Raw genomic sequence first — 20,350 nt, forward strand, 5'->3', positions numbered from 1 at the left:
CTAGACTACACGAAACGACACAAAACTACACTAGACTACCCGAAACGACACAAAACTACACTAGACTACCCGAAACGACACAGAACTACACGAGACTACCTGAAACGACACAAAACTACACTAGACGACCCGAAACGACATGAAACTACACTAGAGTACCCGAAACGACACAAAACTACACGAGACTACCTGAATCAACACAAAACTACACGAGACTACCCGAAACGACACAAAACTACACTAGACTGCCCGAAACGACACAAAACTACACTAGACTACCCGAAACGACACAAAACTACGTTAGGCTACCCGAAACGACACAAAACTACACTAGACTACCTGAAACGACACAAAACTACACTAGACTACCCGAAACGACACAAAACTACACTAGACTACCTGAAACGACACAAAACTACACTAGACTACCGGAAACGACACAAATCTACACTAGACTACCCAAAAAAACACAAAACTACACTAGACTACCCGAAACGACGCAGAACTACACCAGACTACCCGAAACGACACAAAACTACAACAGACTATCCGAAACGACACAAAACTACACTAGACTACCTGAAACGACACAAAACTACACTAGACTACCCGAAACGACACAAAACTACACTAGACTACCTGAAACGACACAAAACTACACTAGACTACCTGAAACGACACAAAACTACACTAGACTATGTGAGACAGCACAAGGCTACACTGGACTACCCGAAAGAACAGAAAACTACACTAGACTACCCGAAACGACACAAAACTACACTAGACTACCCGAAACGACACAGAACTACACGAGACTACCTGAAACGACACAAAACTACACTAGACTACCTGAAACGACACAAAACTACACTAGACTATGTGAGACAGCACAAGGCTACACTAGACTACCCGAAAGAACAGAAAACTACACTAGACTACCAGAAACGACACAAAACTACACTAGACTACCCGAAACGACACAGAACTACACGAGACTACCTGAAACGACACAAAACTACACTAGACGACCCGAAACGACACAAAACTACACTAGACTACACGAAACGACACAAAACTACACTAGACTACCCGAAACGACACAAAACTACACTAGACTACCCGAAACGACTCAAAACTACACTAGACGAACCGAAACGACATGAAACTACACTAGAGTACCCGAAACGACACAAAACTACACGAGACTACCTGAATCAACGCAAAACTACATGAGACTACCCGAAACGACACAAAACTACACTAGACTACCCGAAACAACACAAAACTACACTAGACTACCCGAAACGACACAAAACTACACTAGACTACCCGAAACGACACAGAACTACACGAGACTACCTGAAACGACACAAAACTACACTAGACGACCCGAAACGACACAAAACTACACTAGACTACATGAAACGACACAAAACTACACTAGACTACCCGAAACGACACAAAACTACACTAGACTACCCGAAACGACACAGAACTACACGAGACTACCTGAAACGACACAAAACTACACTAGACGACCCGAAACGACATGAAACTACACTAGAGTACCCGAAACGACACAAAACTACACGAGACTACCTGAATCAACACAAAACTACACGAGACTACCCGAAACGACACAAAACTACACTAGACTGCCCGAAACGACACAAAACTACACTAGACTACCCGAAACGACACAAAACTACGTTAGACTACCCGAAACGACACAAAACTACACTAGACTACCTGAAACGACACAAAACTACACTAGACTACCCAAAAAAACACAAAACTACACTAGACTACCCGAAACGACGCAGAACTACACCAGACTACCCGAAACGACACAAAACTACAACAGACTATCCGAAACGACACAAAACTACAATAGACTATGTGAGACAGCACAAGGCTACACTAGACTACCCGAAAGAACAGAAAACTACACTAGACTACCTGAAACGACACAAAACTACACTAGACTACCCGAAACGACACAAAACTACACAAGACTACCTGAAACGACACAAAACTACACTAGACTACCTGAAACGACACAAAACTACACTAGACTATGTGAGACAGCACAAGGCTACACTAGACTACCCGAAAGAACAGAAAACTACACTAGACTACCCGAAACGACACAAAACTACACTAGACAACCCGAAACGACACAGAACTACACGAGACTACCTGAAACGACACAAAACTACACTAGATGACCCGAAACGACACAAAACTACACTAGACTACACGAAACGACACAAAACTACACTAGACTACCCGAAACGACACAAAACTACACTAGACTACCCGAAACAACACAAAACTACACTAGACTACCCGAAACGACACAAAACTACACTAGACTACCCGAAACGACACAGAACTACACGAGACTACCTGAAACGACACAAAACTACACTAGACGACCCGAAACGACACAAAACTACACTAGACTACACGAAACGACACAAAACTACACTAGACTACCCGAAACGACACAAAACTACACTAGACTACCCGAAACGACACAGAACTACACGAGACTACCTGAAACGACACAAAACTACACTAGACGACCCGAAACGACATGAAACTACACTAGAGTACCCGAAACGACACAAAACTACACGAGACTACCTGAATCAACACAAAACTACACGAGACTACCCGAAACGACACAAAACTACACTAGACTGCCCGAAACGACACAAAACTACACTAGACTACCCGAAACGACACAAAACTACGTTAGGCTACCCGAAACGACACAAAACTACACTAGACTACCTGAAACGACACAAAACTACACTAGACTACCCGAAACGACACAAAACTACACTAGACTACCTGAAACGACACAAAACTACACTAGACTACCGGAAACGACACAAATCTACACTAGACTACCCAAAAAAACACAAAACTACACTAGACTACCCGAAACGACGCAGAACTACACCAGACTACCCGAAACGACACAAAACTACAACAGACTATCCGAAACGACACAAAACTACACTAGACTACCTGAAACGACACAAAACTACACTAGACTACCCGAAACGACACAAAACTACACTAGACTACCTGAAACGACACAAAACTACACTAGACTACCTGAAACGACACAAAACTACACTAGACTATGTGAGACAGCACAAGGCTACACTGGACTACCCGAAAGAACAGAAAACTACACTAGACTACCCGAAACGACACAAAACTACACTAGACTACCCGAAACGACACAGAACTACACGAGACTACCTGAAACGACACAAAACTACACTAGACTACCTGAAACGACACAAAACTACACTAGACTATGTGAGACAGCACAAGGCTACACTAGACTACCCGAAAGAACAGAAAACTACACTAGACTACCAGAAACGACACAAAACTACACTAGACTACCCGAAACGACACAGAACTACACGAGACTACCTGAAACGACACAAAACTACACTAGACGACCCGAAACGACACAAAACTACACTAGACTACACGAAACGACACAAAACTACACTAGACTACCCGAAACGACACAAAACTACACTAGACTACCCGAAACGACACAGAACTACACGAGACTACCAGAAACCACACAAAACTACACGAGACTACCTGAAACGACACAAAACTACACTAGACTACCCGAAACTACACAAAACTACACTAGACTACCCGAAACGACGCAGAACTACACCAGACTACCCGAAACGACAGAAAACTACACCAGACTATCCGAAACGACACAAAACTACACTAGACTACCCGAAACGACACAAAACTACACTAGACTACCTGAAACGACACAAAACTACACTAGACTACGCGAAACAACACAAAACTACACTAGACTACCCGAAACGACATAAAACTACACTAGACTACCTGAAATGACACAAAACTACACTAGACTACCCGAAACGACACAAAACTACACTAGACTACCCGAAACAACACAAAACTACACTAGACTACCCGAAACGACACAAAACTAAACTAGACTACCTGAAATGACAAAAAACTACACTAGACTACCCGAAACGACACAAAACTACACTAGACTACCCGAGATGACACAAAACTACACTAGACTATGTGAAACGACACAAAAATACACTAGACTACCCGAAACGACACAAAACTACACTAGACTACCTGAAATGACACAAAACTACACTAGACTACCTGAAACGACACAAAACTACCCTAGACTATCCGAAACAACACAAAACTACACTAGACTACCTGAAATGACACAAAACTACACTAGACTACCTGAAACAATACAAAACTACACTAGGATATGTGAAACAACACAACACTACACTAGCCTACCTGAAACAATACAAAACTACACTAGGCTATGTGAAACCACACAAAACTACACTAGACTACCCGAAACAACACAAAACTACACTAGACTACCTGAAACAATACAAAACTACACTAGGCTATGTGAAACAACAGAAAACTACACTAGACTACCTGAAACAATACAAAACTACACTAGGCTATGTGAAAGAACACAAAACTACACTAGACTACCCGAAACAACACAAAACTACACTAGACTACCTGAAACAACACAAAACTACTCTAGACAACGTGAAACGACACAAAATTACACTAGACTACCCGAAACGACACAAAACTACACTAGACTACCCGAAACGACACAGAACTACACGAGACTACCTGAAACGACTCAAAACTACACTAGACGACCCGAAACGACATGAAACTACACTAGACTACCCGAAACAACACAAAACTACACTAGGCTACCCGAAACGACACAAAACTACAATAGACTATGTGAGACAGCACAAGGCTACACTAGACTACCCGAAAGAACAGAAAACTACACTAGACTACCTGAAACGACACAAAACTACACTAGACTACCCGAAACGACACAAAACTACACTAGACTACCTGAAACGACACAAAACTACACTAGACTACCTGAAATGACACAAAACTACACTAGACTACGTGAAACGACACAAGACTACACTAGACTATCCGAAACAACACAAAACTACACTAGACTACCTGTAATGACACAAAACTACACTAGACTACCTGAAACAACAGAAAACTACACTAGGCTACGTCAAACAACACAAAACTACCCTAGACTACTGAAACGACTCAAAACTACACTAGACTACGTGAAACGACACAAAACTACACTAGACTACCCGAAACAACACAAAACTACACTAGCCTACCTGAAACAATACAAAACTACACTAGGCTATGTGAAACCACACAAAACTACACTAGACTACCCGAAACAACACAAAACTACACTAGACTACCTGAAACAATACAAAACTACACTAGGCTATGTGAAACAACACAAAACTACACTAGACTACCTGAAACAATACAAAACTACACTAGGCTATGTGAAACGACACAAAACTACACAAGACTACCCGAAACAACACAAAACTACTCTAGACAACGTGAAACGACACAAAACTACACTAGACTACCTGAAATGACACAAAACTACACGAGACTACCAGAAACCACACAAAACTACACGAGACTACCTGAAACGACACAAAACTACACTAGACTACCCGAAACTACACAAAACTACACTAGACTACCCGAAACGACGCAGAACTACACCAGACTACCCGAAACGACAGAAAACTACACCAGACTATCCGAAACGACACAAAACTACACTAGACTACCCGAAACGACACAAAACTACACTAGACTACCTGAAACGACACAAAACTACACTAGACTACGCGAAACAACACAAAACTACACTAGACTACCCGAAACGACATAAAACTACACTAGACTACCTGAAATGACACAAAACTACACTAGACTACCCGAAACGACACAAAACTACACTAGACTACCCGAAACAACACAAAACTACACTAGACTACCCGAAACGACACAAAACTAAACTAGACTACCTGAAATGACAAAAAACTACACTAGACTACCCGAAACGACACAAAACTACACTAGACTACCCGAGATGACACAAAACTACACTAGACTATGTGAAACGACACAAAAATACACTAGACTACCCGAAACGACACAAAACTACACTAGACTACCTGAAATGAAACAAAACTACACTAGACTACCTGAAACGACACAAAACTACACGAGACTACCTGAAACGACACAAAACTACACTAGACTACCTGAAACAACACAAAACTACACTAGACTACCTGAAACAATACAAAACTACACTAGACTACGTGAAACGACACAAAACTAAACTAGACTACCCGAAACGACACAAAACTACACTAGACTACCCGAAACGACACAGAACTACACGAGACTACCTGAAACGACTCAAAACTACACTAGACGACCCGAAACGACATGAAACTACACTAGACTACCCGAAACAACACAAAACTACACTAGGCTACCCGAAACGACACAAAACTACAATAGACTATGTGAGACAGCACAAGGCTATACTAGACTACCCGAAAGAACAGAAAACTACACTAGACTACCTGAAACGACACAAAACTACACTAGACTACCCGAAACGACACAAAACTACACTAGACTACCTGAAACGACACAAAACTACACTAGACTACCTGAAATGACACAAAACTACACTAGACTACGTGAAACGACACAAGACTACACTAGACTATCCGAAACAACACAAAACTACACTAGACTACCTGAAATGACACAAAACTACACTAGACTACCTGAAACAACAGAAAACTACACTAGGCTACGTCAAACAACACAAAACTACCCTAGACTACTGAAACGACTCAAAACTACACTAGACTACGTGAAACGACACAAAACTACACTAGACTACCCGAAACAACACAAAACTACACTAGCCTACCTGAAACAATACAAAACTACACTAGGCTATGTGAAACCACACAAAACTACACTAGACTACCCGAAACAACACAAACCTACACTAGACTACCTGAAACAATACAAAACTACACTAGGCTATGTGAAACAACACAAAACTACACTAGACTACCTGAAACAATACAAAACTACACTAGGCTATGTGAAACGACACAAAACTACACTAGACTACCTGAAACAACACAAAACTACTCTAGACAACGTGAAACGACACAAAACTACACTAGACTACCTGAAATGACACAAAACTACACGAGACTACCAGAAACCACACAAAACTACACGAGACTACCTGAAACGACACAAAACTACACTAGACTACCCGAAACTACACAAAACTACACTAGACTACCCGAAACGACGCAGAACTACACCAGACTACCCGAAACGACAGAAAACTACACCAGACTATCCGAAACGACACAAAACTACACTAGACTACCCGAAACGACACAAAACTACACTAGACTACCTGAAACGACACAAAACTACACTAGACTACGCGAAACAACACAAAACTACACTAGACTACCCGAAACGACATAAAACTACACTAGACTACCTGAAATGACACAAAACTACACTAGACTACCCGAAACGACACAAAACTACACTAGACTACCCGAAACAACACAAAACTACACTAGACTACCCGAAACGACACAAAACTAAACTAGACTACCTGAAATGACAAAAAACTACACTAGACTACCCGAAACGACACAAAACTACACTAGACTACCCGAGATGACACAAAACTACACTAGACTATGTGAAACGACACAAAAATAAACTAGACTACCCGAAACGACACAAAACTACACTAGACTACCTGAAATGACACAAAACTACACGAGACTACCTGAAACGACACAAAACTACACGAGACTACCTGAAACGACACAAAACTACACTAGACTACCTGAAACAACACAAAACTACACTAGACTACCTGAAACAATACAAAACTACACTAGACTACGTGAAACGACACAAAACTACACTAGACTACCCGAAATGACACAAAACTACACTAGACTACGTGAAACGACACAAAACTACACTAGACTACCCGATACGACACAAAACTACACTAGACTACCCGAAACAACACAAAACTACACTAGACTATGTGAGACAGCACAAGGCTACACTAGACTACCCGAAACAGCACAAAACTACACTAGACTACCTGAAACAACACAAAACTACACGAGACTACCCGAAATGACACAAAATTACACTAGACTACCCGAAACGACACAAAACTACACTAGACTACCGGAAACGACACAGAACTACACGAGACTACCTGAAACGACTCAAAACTACACTAGACGAACCGAAACGAGATGAAACTACACTAGAGTACCCGAAACGACACAAAACTACACGAGACTACCTGAATCAACGCAAAACTACATGAGACTACCCGAAACGACACAAAACTACACTAGACTACCCGAAACAACACAAAACTACACTAGACTACCCGAAACGACACAAAACTACACTAGACTACCCGAAACGACACAGAACTACACGAGACTACCTGAAACGACACAAAACTACACTTGACGACCCGAAACGACACAAAACTACACTAGACTACACGAAACGACACAAAACTACACTAGACTACCCGAAACGACACAAAACTACACTAGACTACCCGAAACGACACAGAACTACACGAGACTACCTGAAACGACACAAAACTACACTAGACGACCCGAAACGACATGAAACTACACTAGAGTACCCGAAACGACACAAAACTACACGAGACTACCTGAATCAACACAAAACTACACGAGACTACCCGAAACGACACAAAACTACACTAGACTGCCCGAAACGACACAAAACTACACTAGACTACCCGAAACGACACAAAACTACACTAGACTACCCGAAACGACACAAAACTACACTAGACTACCCGAAACGACACAGAACTACACGAGACTACCTGAAACGACACAAAACTACACTAGACGACCCGAAACGACACAAAACTACACTAGACTACACGAAACGACACAAAACTACACTAGACTACCCGAAACGACACAAAACTACACTAGACTACCCGAAACGACACAGAACTACACGAGACTACCTGAAACGACACAAAACTACACTAGACGACCCGAAACGACATGAAACTACACTAGAGTACCCGAAACGACACAAAACTACACGAGACTACCTGAATCAACACAAAACTACACGAGACTACCCGAAACGACACAAAACTACACTAGACTGCCCGAAACGACACAAAACTACACTAGACTACCCGAAACGACACAAAACTACGTTAGACTACCCGAAACGACACAAAACTACACTAGACTACCTGAAACGACACAAAACTACACTAGACTACCCGAAACGACACAAAACTACACTAGACTACCTGAAACGACACAAAACTACACTAGACTACCTGAAACGACACAAAACTACACTAGACTACCCAAAAAAACACAAAACTACACTAGACTACCCGAAACGACGCAGAACTACACCAGACTACCCGAAACGACACAAAACTACAACAGACTATCCGAAACGACACAAAACTACAATAGACTATGTGAGACAGCACAAGGCTACACTAGACTACCCGAAAGAACAGAAAACTACACTAGACTACCTGAAACGACACAAAACTACACTAGACTACCCGAAACGACACAAAACTACACTAGACTACCTGAAACGACACAAAACTACACTAGACTACCTGAAACGACACAAAACTACACTAGACTATGTGAGACAGCACAAGGCTACACTAGACTACCCGAAAGAACAGAAAACTACACTAGACTACCCGAAACGACACAAAACTACACTAGACAACCCGAAACGACACAGAACTACACGAGACTACCTGAAACGACACAAAACTACACTAGATGACCCGAAACGACACAAAACTACACTAGACTACACGAAACGACACAAAACTACACTAGACTACCCGAAACGACACAAAACTACACTAGACTACCCGAAACAACACAAAACTACACTAGACTACCCGAAACGACACAAAACTACACTAGACTACCCGAAACGACACAGAACTACACGAGACTACCTGAAACGACACAAAACTACACTAGACGACCCGAAACGACACAAAACTACACTAGACTACACGAAACGACACAAAACTACACTAGACTACCCGAAACGACACAAAACTACACTAGACTACCCGAAACGACACAGAACTACACGAGACTACCTGAAACGACACAAAACTACACTAGACGACCCGAAACGACATGAAACTACACTAGAGTACCCGAAACGACACAAAACTACACGAGACTACCTGAATCAACACAAAACTACACGAGACTACCCGAAACGACACAAAACTACACTAGACTGCCCGAAACGACACAAAACTACACTAGACTACCCGAAACGACACAAAACTACGTTAGACTACCCGAAACGACACAAAACTACACTAGACTACCTGAAACGACACAAAACTACACTAGACTACCCGAAACGACACAAAACTACACTAGACTACCTGAAACGACACAAAACTACACTAGACTACCGGAAACGACACAAATCTACACTAGACTACCCAAAAAAACACAAAACTACACTAGACTACCCGAAACGACGCAGAACTACACCAGACTACCCGAAACGACACAAAACTACAACAGACTATCCGAAACGACACAAAACTACAATAGACTATGTGAGACAGCACAAGGCTACACTAGACTACCCGAAAGAACAGAAAACTACACTAGACTACCCGAAACGACACAAAACTACACTAGACTACCCGAAACGACACAGAACTACACGAGACTACCTGAAACGACACAAAACTACACTAGACTACCTGAAACGACACAAAACTACACTAGACTACCCGAAACGACACAAAACTACACTAGACTACCTGAAACGACACAAAACTACACTAGACTACCTGAAACGACACAAAACTACACTAGACTACCCAAAAAAACACAAAACTACACTAGACTACCCGAAACGACGCAGAACTACACCAGACTACCCGAAACGACACAAAACTACAACAGACTATCCGAAACGACACAAAACTACAATAGACTATGTGAGACAGCACAAGGCTACACTAGACTACCCGAAAGAACAGAAAACTACACTAGACTACCCGAAACGACACAAAACTACACTAGACTACCCGAAACGACACAGAACTACACGAGACTACCTGAAACGACACAAAACTACACTAGACTACCTGAAACGACACAAAACTACACTAGACTACCCGAAACGACACAAAACTACACTAGACTACCTGAAACGACACAAAACTACACTAGACTACCTGAAACGACACAAAACTACACTAGACTACCCAAAAAAACACAAAACTACACTAGACTACCCGAAACGACGCAGAACTACACCAGACTACCCGAAACGACACAAAACTACAACAGACTACCCGAAACGACACAAAACTACACTAGACTACCCGAAACGACACAGAACTACACGAGACTACCTGAAACGACACAAAACTACACTAGACGACCCGAAACGACATGAAACTACACTAGAGTACCCGAAACGACACAAAACTACACGAGACTACCTGAATCAACACAAAACTACACGAGACTACCCGAAACGACACAAAACTACACTAGACTGCCCGAAACGACACAAAACTACACTAGACTACCCGAAACGACACAAAACTACGTTAGACTACCCGAAACGACACAAAACTACACTAGACTACCTGAAACGACACAAAACTACACTAGACTACCTGAAACGACACAAAACTACACTAGACTACCGGAAACGACACAAATCTACACTAGACTACCCAAAAAAACACAAAACTACACTAGACTACCCGAAACGACGCAGAACTACACCAGACTACCCGAAACGACACAAAACTACAACAGACTATCCGAAACGACACAAAACTACAATAGACTATGTGAGACAGCACAAGGCTACACTAGACTACCCGAAAGAACAGAAAACTACACTAGACTACCCGAAACGACACAAAACTACACTAGACTACCCGAAACGACACAGAACTACACGAGACTACCTGAAACGACACAAAACTACACTAGACTACCTGAAACGACACAAAACTACACTAGACTACCCGAAACGACACAAAACTACACTAGACTACCTGAAACGACACAAAACTACACTAGACTACCTGAAACGACACAAAACTACACTAGACTACCCAAAAAAACACAAAACTACACTAGACTACCCGAAACGACGCAGAACTACACCAGACTACCCGAAACGACACAAAACTACAACAGACTATCCGAAACGACACAAAACTACAATAGACTATGTGAGACAGCACAAGGCTACACTAGACTACCCGAAAGAACAGAAAACTACACTAGACTACCCGAAACGACACAAAACTACACTAGACTACCCGAAACGACACAGAACTACACGAGACTACCTGAAACGACACAAAACTACACTAGACTACCTGAAACGACACAAAACTACACTAGACTACCCGAAACGACACAAAACTACACTAGACTACCTGAAACGACACAAAACTACACTAGACTACCTGAAACGACACAAAACTACACTAGACTACCCAAAAAAACACAAAACTACACTAGACTACCCGAAACGACGCAGAACTACACCAGACTACCCGAAACGACACAAAACTACAACAGACTATCCGAAACGACACAAAACTACAATAGACTATGTGAGACAGCACAAGGCTACACTAGACTACCCGAAAGAACAGAAAACTACACTAGACTACCTGAAACGACACAAAACTACACTAGATGACCCGAAACGACACAAAACTACACTAGACTACACGAAACGACACAAAACTACACTAGACTACCCGAAACGACACAAAACTACACTAGACTACCCGAAACAACACAAAACTACACTAGACTACCCGAAACGACACAAAACTACACTAGACTACCCGAAACGACACAGAACTACACGAGACTACCTGAAACGACACAAAACTACACTAGACGACCCGAAACGACACAAAACTACACTAGACTACACGAAACGACACAAAACTACACTAGACTACCCGAAACGACACAAAACTACACTAGACTACCCGAAACGACACAGAACTACACGAGACTACCTGAAACGACACAAAACTACACTAGACGACCCGAAACGACATGAAACTACACTAGAGTACCCGAAACGACACAAAACTACACGAGACTACCTGAATCAACACAAAACTACACGAGACTACCCGAAACGACACAAAACTACACTAGACTGCCCGAAACGACACAAAACTACACTAGACTACCCGAAACGACACAAAACTACGTTAGACTACCCGAAACGACACAAAACTACACTAGACTACCTGAAACGACACAAAACTACACTAGACTACCCGAAACGACACAAAACTACACTAGACTACCTGAAACGACACAAAACTACACTAGACTACCGGAAACGACACAAATCTACACTAGACTACCCAAAAAAACACAAAACTACACTAGACTACCCGAAACGACGCAGAACTACACCAGACTACCCGAAACGACACAAAACTACAACAGACTATCCGAAACGACACAAAACTACAATAGACTATGTGAGACAGCACAAGGCTACACTAGACTACCCGAAAGAACAGAAAACTACACTAGACTACCCGAAACGACACAAAACTACACTAGACTACCCGAAACGACACAGAACTACACGAGACTACCTGAAACGACACAAAACTACACTAGACTACCTGAAACGACACAAAACTACACTAGACTACCCGAAACGACACAAAACTACACTAGACTACCTGAAACGACACAAAACTACACTAGACTACCTGAAACGACACAAAACTACACTAGACTACCCAAAAAAACACAAAACTACACTAGACTACCCGAAACGACGCAGAACTACACCAGACTACCCGAAACGACACAAAACTACAACAGACTATCCGAAACGACACAAAACTACAATAGACTATGTGAGACAGCACAAGGCTACACTAGACTACCCGAAAGAACAGAAAACTACACTAGACTACCCGAAACGACACAAAACTACACTAGACTACCCGAAACGACACAGAACTACACGAGACTACCTGAAACGACACAAAACTACACTAGACTACCTGAAACGACACAAAACTACACTAGACTACCCGAAACGACACAAAACTACACTAGACTACCTGAAACGACACAAAACTACACTAGACTACCTGAAACGACACAAAACTACACTAGACTACCCAAAAAAACACAAAACTACACTAGACTACCCGAAACGACGCAGAACTACACCAGACTACCCGAAACGACACAAAACTACAACAGACTACCCGAAACGACACAAAACTACACTAGACTACCCGAAACGACACAGAACTACACGAGACTACCTGAAACGACACAAAACTACACTAGACGACCCGAAACGACATGAAACTACACTAGAGTACCCGAAACGACACAAAACTACACGAGACTACCTGAATCAACACAAAACTACACGAGACTACCCGAAACGACACAAAACTACACTAGACTGCCCGAAACGACACAAAACTACACTAGACTACCCGAAACGACACAAAACTACGTTAGACTACCCGAAACGACACAAAACTACACTAGACTACCTGAAACGACACAAAACTACACTAGACTACCCGAAACGACACAAAACTACACTAGACTACCTGAAACGACACAAAACTACACTAGACTACCGGAAACGACACAAATCTACACTAGACTACCCAAAAAAACACAAAACTACACTAGACTACCCGAAACGACGCAGAACTACACCAGACTACCCGAAACGACACAAAACTACAACAGACTATCCGAAACGACACAAAACTACAATAGACTATGTGAGACAGCACAAGGCTACACTAGACTACCCGAAAGAACAGAAAACTACACTAGACTACCCGAAACGACACAAAACTACACTAGACTACCCGAAACGACACAGAACTACACGAGACTACCTGAAACGACACAAAACTACACTAGACTACCTGAAACGACACAAAACTACACTAGACTACCCGAAACGACACAAAACTACACTAGACTACCTGAAACGACACAAAACTACACTAGACTACCTGAAACGACACAAAACTACACTAGACTACCCAAAAAAACACAAAACTACACTAGACTACCCGAAACGACGCAGAACTACACCAGACTACCCGAAACGACACAAAACTACAACAGACTATCCGAAACGACACAAAACTACACGAGACTACCTGAAACGACACAAAACTACACTAGACTACCTGAAACGACACAAAACTACACTAGACTACCCGAAACGACACAAAACTACACTAGACTACCTGAAACGACACAAAACTACACTAGACTACCTGAAACGACACAAAACTACACTAGACTACCCAAAAAAACACAAAACTACACTAGACTACCCGAAACGACGCAGAACTACACCAGACTACCCGAAACGACACAAAACTACAACAGACTATCCGAAACGACACAAAACTACAATAGACTATGTGAGACAGCACAAGGCTACACTAGACTACCCGAAAGAACAGAAAACTACACTAGACTACCTGAAACGACACAAAACTACACTAGATGACCCGAAACGACACAAAACTACACTAGACTACACGAAACGACACAAAACTACACTAGACTACCCGAAACGACACAAAACTACACTAGACTACCCGAAACAACACAAAACTACACTAGACTACCCGAAACGACACAAAACTACACTAGACTACCCGAAACGACACAGAACTACACGAGACTACCTGAAACGACACAAAACTACACTAGACGACCCGAAACGACACAAAACTACACTAGACTACACGAAACGACACAAAACTACACTAGACTACCCGAAACGACACAAAACTACACTAGACTACCCGAAACGACACAGAACTACACGAGACTACCTGAAACGACACAAAACTACACTAGACGACCCGAAACGACATGAAACTACACTAGAGTACCCGAAACGACACAAAACTACACGAGACTACCTGAATCAACACAAAACTACACGAGACTACCCGAAACGACACAAAACTACACTAGACTGCCCGAAACGACACAAAACTACACTAGACTACCCGAAACGACACAAAACTACGTTAGACTACCCGAAACGACACAAAACTACACTAGACTACCTGAAACGACACAAAACTACACTAGACTACCCGAAACGACACAAAACTACACTAGACTACCTGAAACGACACAAAACTACACTAGACTACCGGAAACGACACAAATCTACACTAGACTACCCAAAAAAACACAAAACTACACTAGACTACCCGAAACGACGCAGAACTACACCAGACTACCCGAAACGACACAAAACTACAACAGACTATCCGAAACGACACAAAACTACAATAGACTATGTGAGACAGCACAAGGCTACACTAGACTACCCGAAAGAACAGAAAACTACACTAGACTACCCGAAACGACACAAAACTACACTAGACTACCCGAAACGACACAGAACTACACGAGACTACCTGAAACGACACAAAACTACACTAGACTACCTGAAACGACACAAAACTACACTAGACTACCCGAAACGACACAAAACTACACTAGACTACCTGAAACGACACAAAACTACACTAGACTACCTGAAACGACACAAAACTACACTAGACTACCCAAAAAAACACAAAACTACACTAGACTACCCGAAACGACGCAGAACTACACCAGACTACCCGAAACGACACAAAACTACAACAGACTATCCGAAACGACACAAAACTACAATAGACTATGTGAGACAGCACAAGGCTACACTAGACTACCCGAAAGAACAGAAAACTACACTAGACTACCCGAAACGACACAAAACTACACTAGACTACCCGAAACGACACAGAACTACACGAGACTACCTGAAACGACACAAAACTACACTAGACTACCTGAAACGACACAAAACTACACTAGACTACCCGAAACGACACAAAACTACACTAGACTACCTGAAACGACACAAAACTACACTAGACTACCTGAAACGACACAAAACTACACTAGACTACCCAAAAAAACACAAAACTACACTAGACTACCCGAAACGACGCAGAACTACACCAGACTACCCGAAACGACACAAAACTACAACAGACTACCCGAAACGACACAAAACTACACTAGACTACCCGAAACGACACAGAACTACACGAGACTACCTGAAACGACACAAAACTACACTAGACGACCCGAAACGACATGAAACTACACTAGAGTACCCGAAACGACACAAAACTACACGAGACTACCTGAATCAACACAAAACTACACGAGACTACCCGAAACGACACAAAACTACACTAGACTGCCCGAAACGACACAAAACTACACTAGACTACCCGAAACGACACAAAACTACGTTAGACTACCCGAAACGACACAAAACTACACTAGACTACCTGAAACGACACAAAACTACACTAGACTACCCGAAACGACACAAAACTGCACTAGACTACCTGAAACGACACAAAACTACACTAGACTACCGGAAACGACACAAATCTACACTAGACTACCCAAAAAAACACAAAACTACACTAGACTACCCGAAACGACGCAGAACTACACCAGACTACCCGAAACGACACAAAACTACAACAGACTATCCGAAACGACACAAAACTACAATAGACTATGTGAGACAGCACAAGGCTACACTAGACTACCCGAAAGAACAGAAAACTACACTAGACTACCCGAAACGACACAAAACTACACTAGACTACCCGAAACGACACAGAACTACACGAGACTACCTGAAACGACACAAAACTACACTAGACTACCTGAAACGACACAAAACTACACTAGACTACCCGAAACGACACAAAACTACACTAGACTACCTGAAACGACACAAAACTACACTAGACTACCTGAAACGACACAAAACTACACTAGACTACCCAAAAAAACACAAAACTACACTAGACTACCCGAAACGACGCAGAACTACACCAGACTACCCGAAACGACACAAAACTACAACAGACTATCCGAAACGACACAAAACTACAATAGACTATGTGAGACAGCACAAGGCTACACTAGACTACCCGAAAGAACAGAAAACTACACTAGACTACCCGAAACGACACAAAACTACACTAGACTACCCGAAACGACACAGAACTACACGAGACTACCTGAAACGACACAAAACTACACTAGACTACCTGAAACGACACAAAACTACACTAGACTACCCGAAACGACACAAAACTACACTAGACTACCTGAAACGACACAAAACTACACTAGACTACCTGAAACGACACAAAACTACACTAGACTACCCAAAAAAACACAAAACTACACTAGACTACCCGAAACGACGCAGAACTACACCAGACTACCCGAAACGACACAAAACTACAACAGACTATCCGAAACGACACAAAACTACAATAGACTATGTGAGACAGCACAAGGCTACACTAGACTACCCGAAAGAACAGAAAACTACACTAGACTACCTGAAACGACACAAAACTACACTAGACTACCCGAAACGACACAAAACTACACTAGACTACCTGAAACGACACAAAACTACACTAGACTACACGAAACGACACAAAACTACACTAGACTATGTGAGACAGCACAAGGCTACACTAGACTACCCGAAAGAACAGAAAACTACACTAGACTACCCGAAACGACACAAAACTACACTAGACAACCCGAAACGACACAGAACTACACGAGACTACCTGAAACGACACAAAACTACACTAGATGACCCGAAACGACACAAAACTACACTAGACTACACGAAACGACACAAAACTACACTAGACTACCCGAAACGACACAAAACTACACTAGACTACCCGAAACAACACAAAACTACACTAGACTACCCGAAACGACACAAAACTACACTAGACTACCCGAAACGACACAGAACTACACGAGACTACCTGAAACGACACAAAACTACACTAGACGACCCGAAACGACACAAAACTACACTAGACTGCACGAAACGACACAAAACTACACTAGACTACCCGAAACGACACAAAACTACACTAGACTACCCGAAACGACACAGAACTACACGAGACTACCTGAAACGACACAAAACTACACTAGACGACCCGAAACGACATGAAACTACACTAGAGTACCCGAAACGACACAAAACTACACGAGACTACCTGAATCAACACAAAACTACACGAGACTACCCGAAACGACACAAAACTACACTAGACTGCCCGAAACGACACAAAACTACACTAGACTACCCGAAACGACACAAAACTACGTTAGACTACCCGAAACGACACAAAACTACACTAGACTACCTGAAACGACACAAAACTACACTAGACTACCCGAAACGACACAAAACTACACTAGACTACCTGAAACGACACAAAACTACACTAGACTACCCGAAACGACGCAGAACTACACCAGACTACCCGAAACGACACAAAACTACAACAGACTATCCGAAACGACACAAAACTACAATAGACTATGTGAGACAGCACAAGGCTACACTAGACTACCCGAAAGAACAGAAAACTACACTAGACTACCTGAAACGACACAAAACTACACTAGACTACCCGAAACGACACAAAACTACACTAGACTACCTGAAACGACACAAAACTACACTAGACTACCTGAAACGACACAAAACTACACTAGACTATGTGAGACAGCACAAGGCTACACTAGACTACCCGAAAGAACAGAAAACTACACTAGACTACCCGAAACGACACAAAACTACACTAGACAACCCGAAACGACACAGAACTACACGAGACTACCTGAAACGACACAAAACTACACTAGATGACCCAAAACGACACAAAACTACACTAGACTACACGAAACGACACAAAACTACACTAGACTACCCGAAACGACACAAAACTACACTAGACTACCCGAAACAACACAAAACTACACTAGACTACCTGAAACGACACAAAACTACACTAGACTACCCGAAACAACACAAAACTACACTAGACTATGTGAGACAGCACAAGGCTACACTAGACTACCCGAAAGAACAGAAAACTACACTAGACTACCTGAAACGACACAAAACTACACTAGACTACCCAAAACGACACAAAACTACACTAGACTACCTGAAACGACACAAAACTACACTAGACTACCTGAAATGACACAAAACTACACGAGACTACCCGAAACAACACAAAACTACACTAGACTACCTG

Source organism: Hypanus sabinus, assembly GCF_030144855.1.
Source record: "Hypanus sabinus isolate sHypSab1 chromosome X1 unlocalized genomic scaffold, sHypSab1.hap1 SUPER_X1_unloc_21, whole genome shotgun sequence".
Taxonomy (NCBI): Eukaryota; Metazoa; Chordata; class Chondrichthyes; order Myliobatiformes; family Dasyatidae; genus Hypanus; species Hypanus sabinus.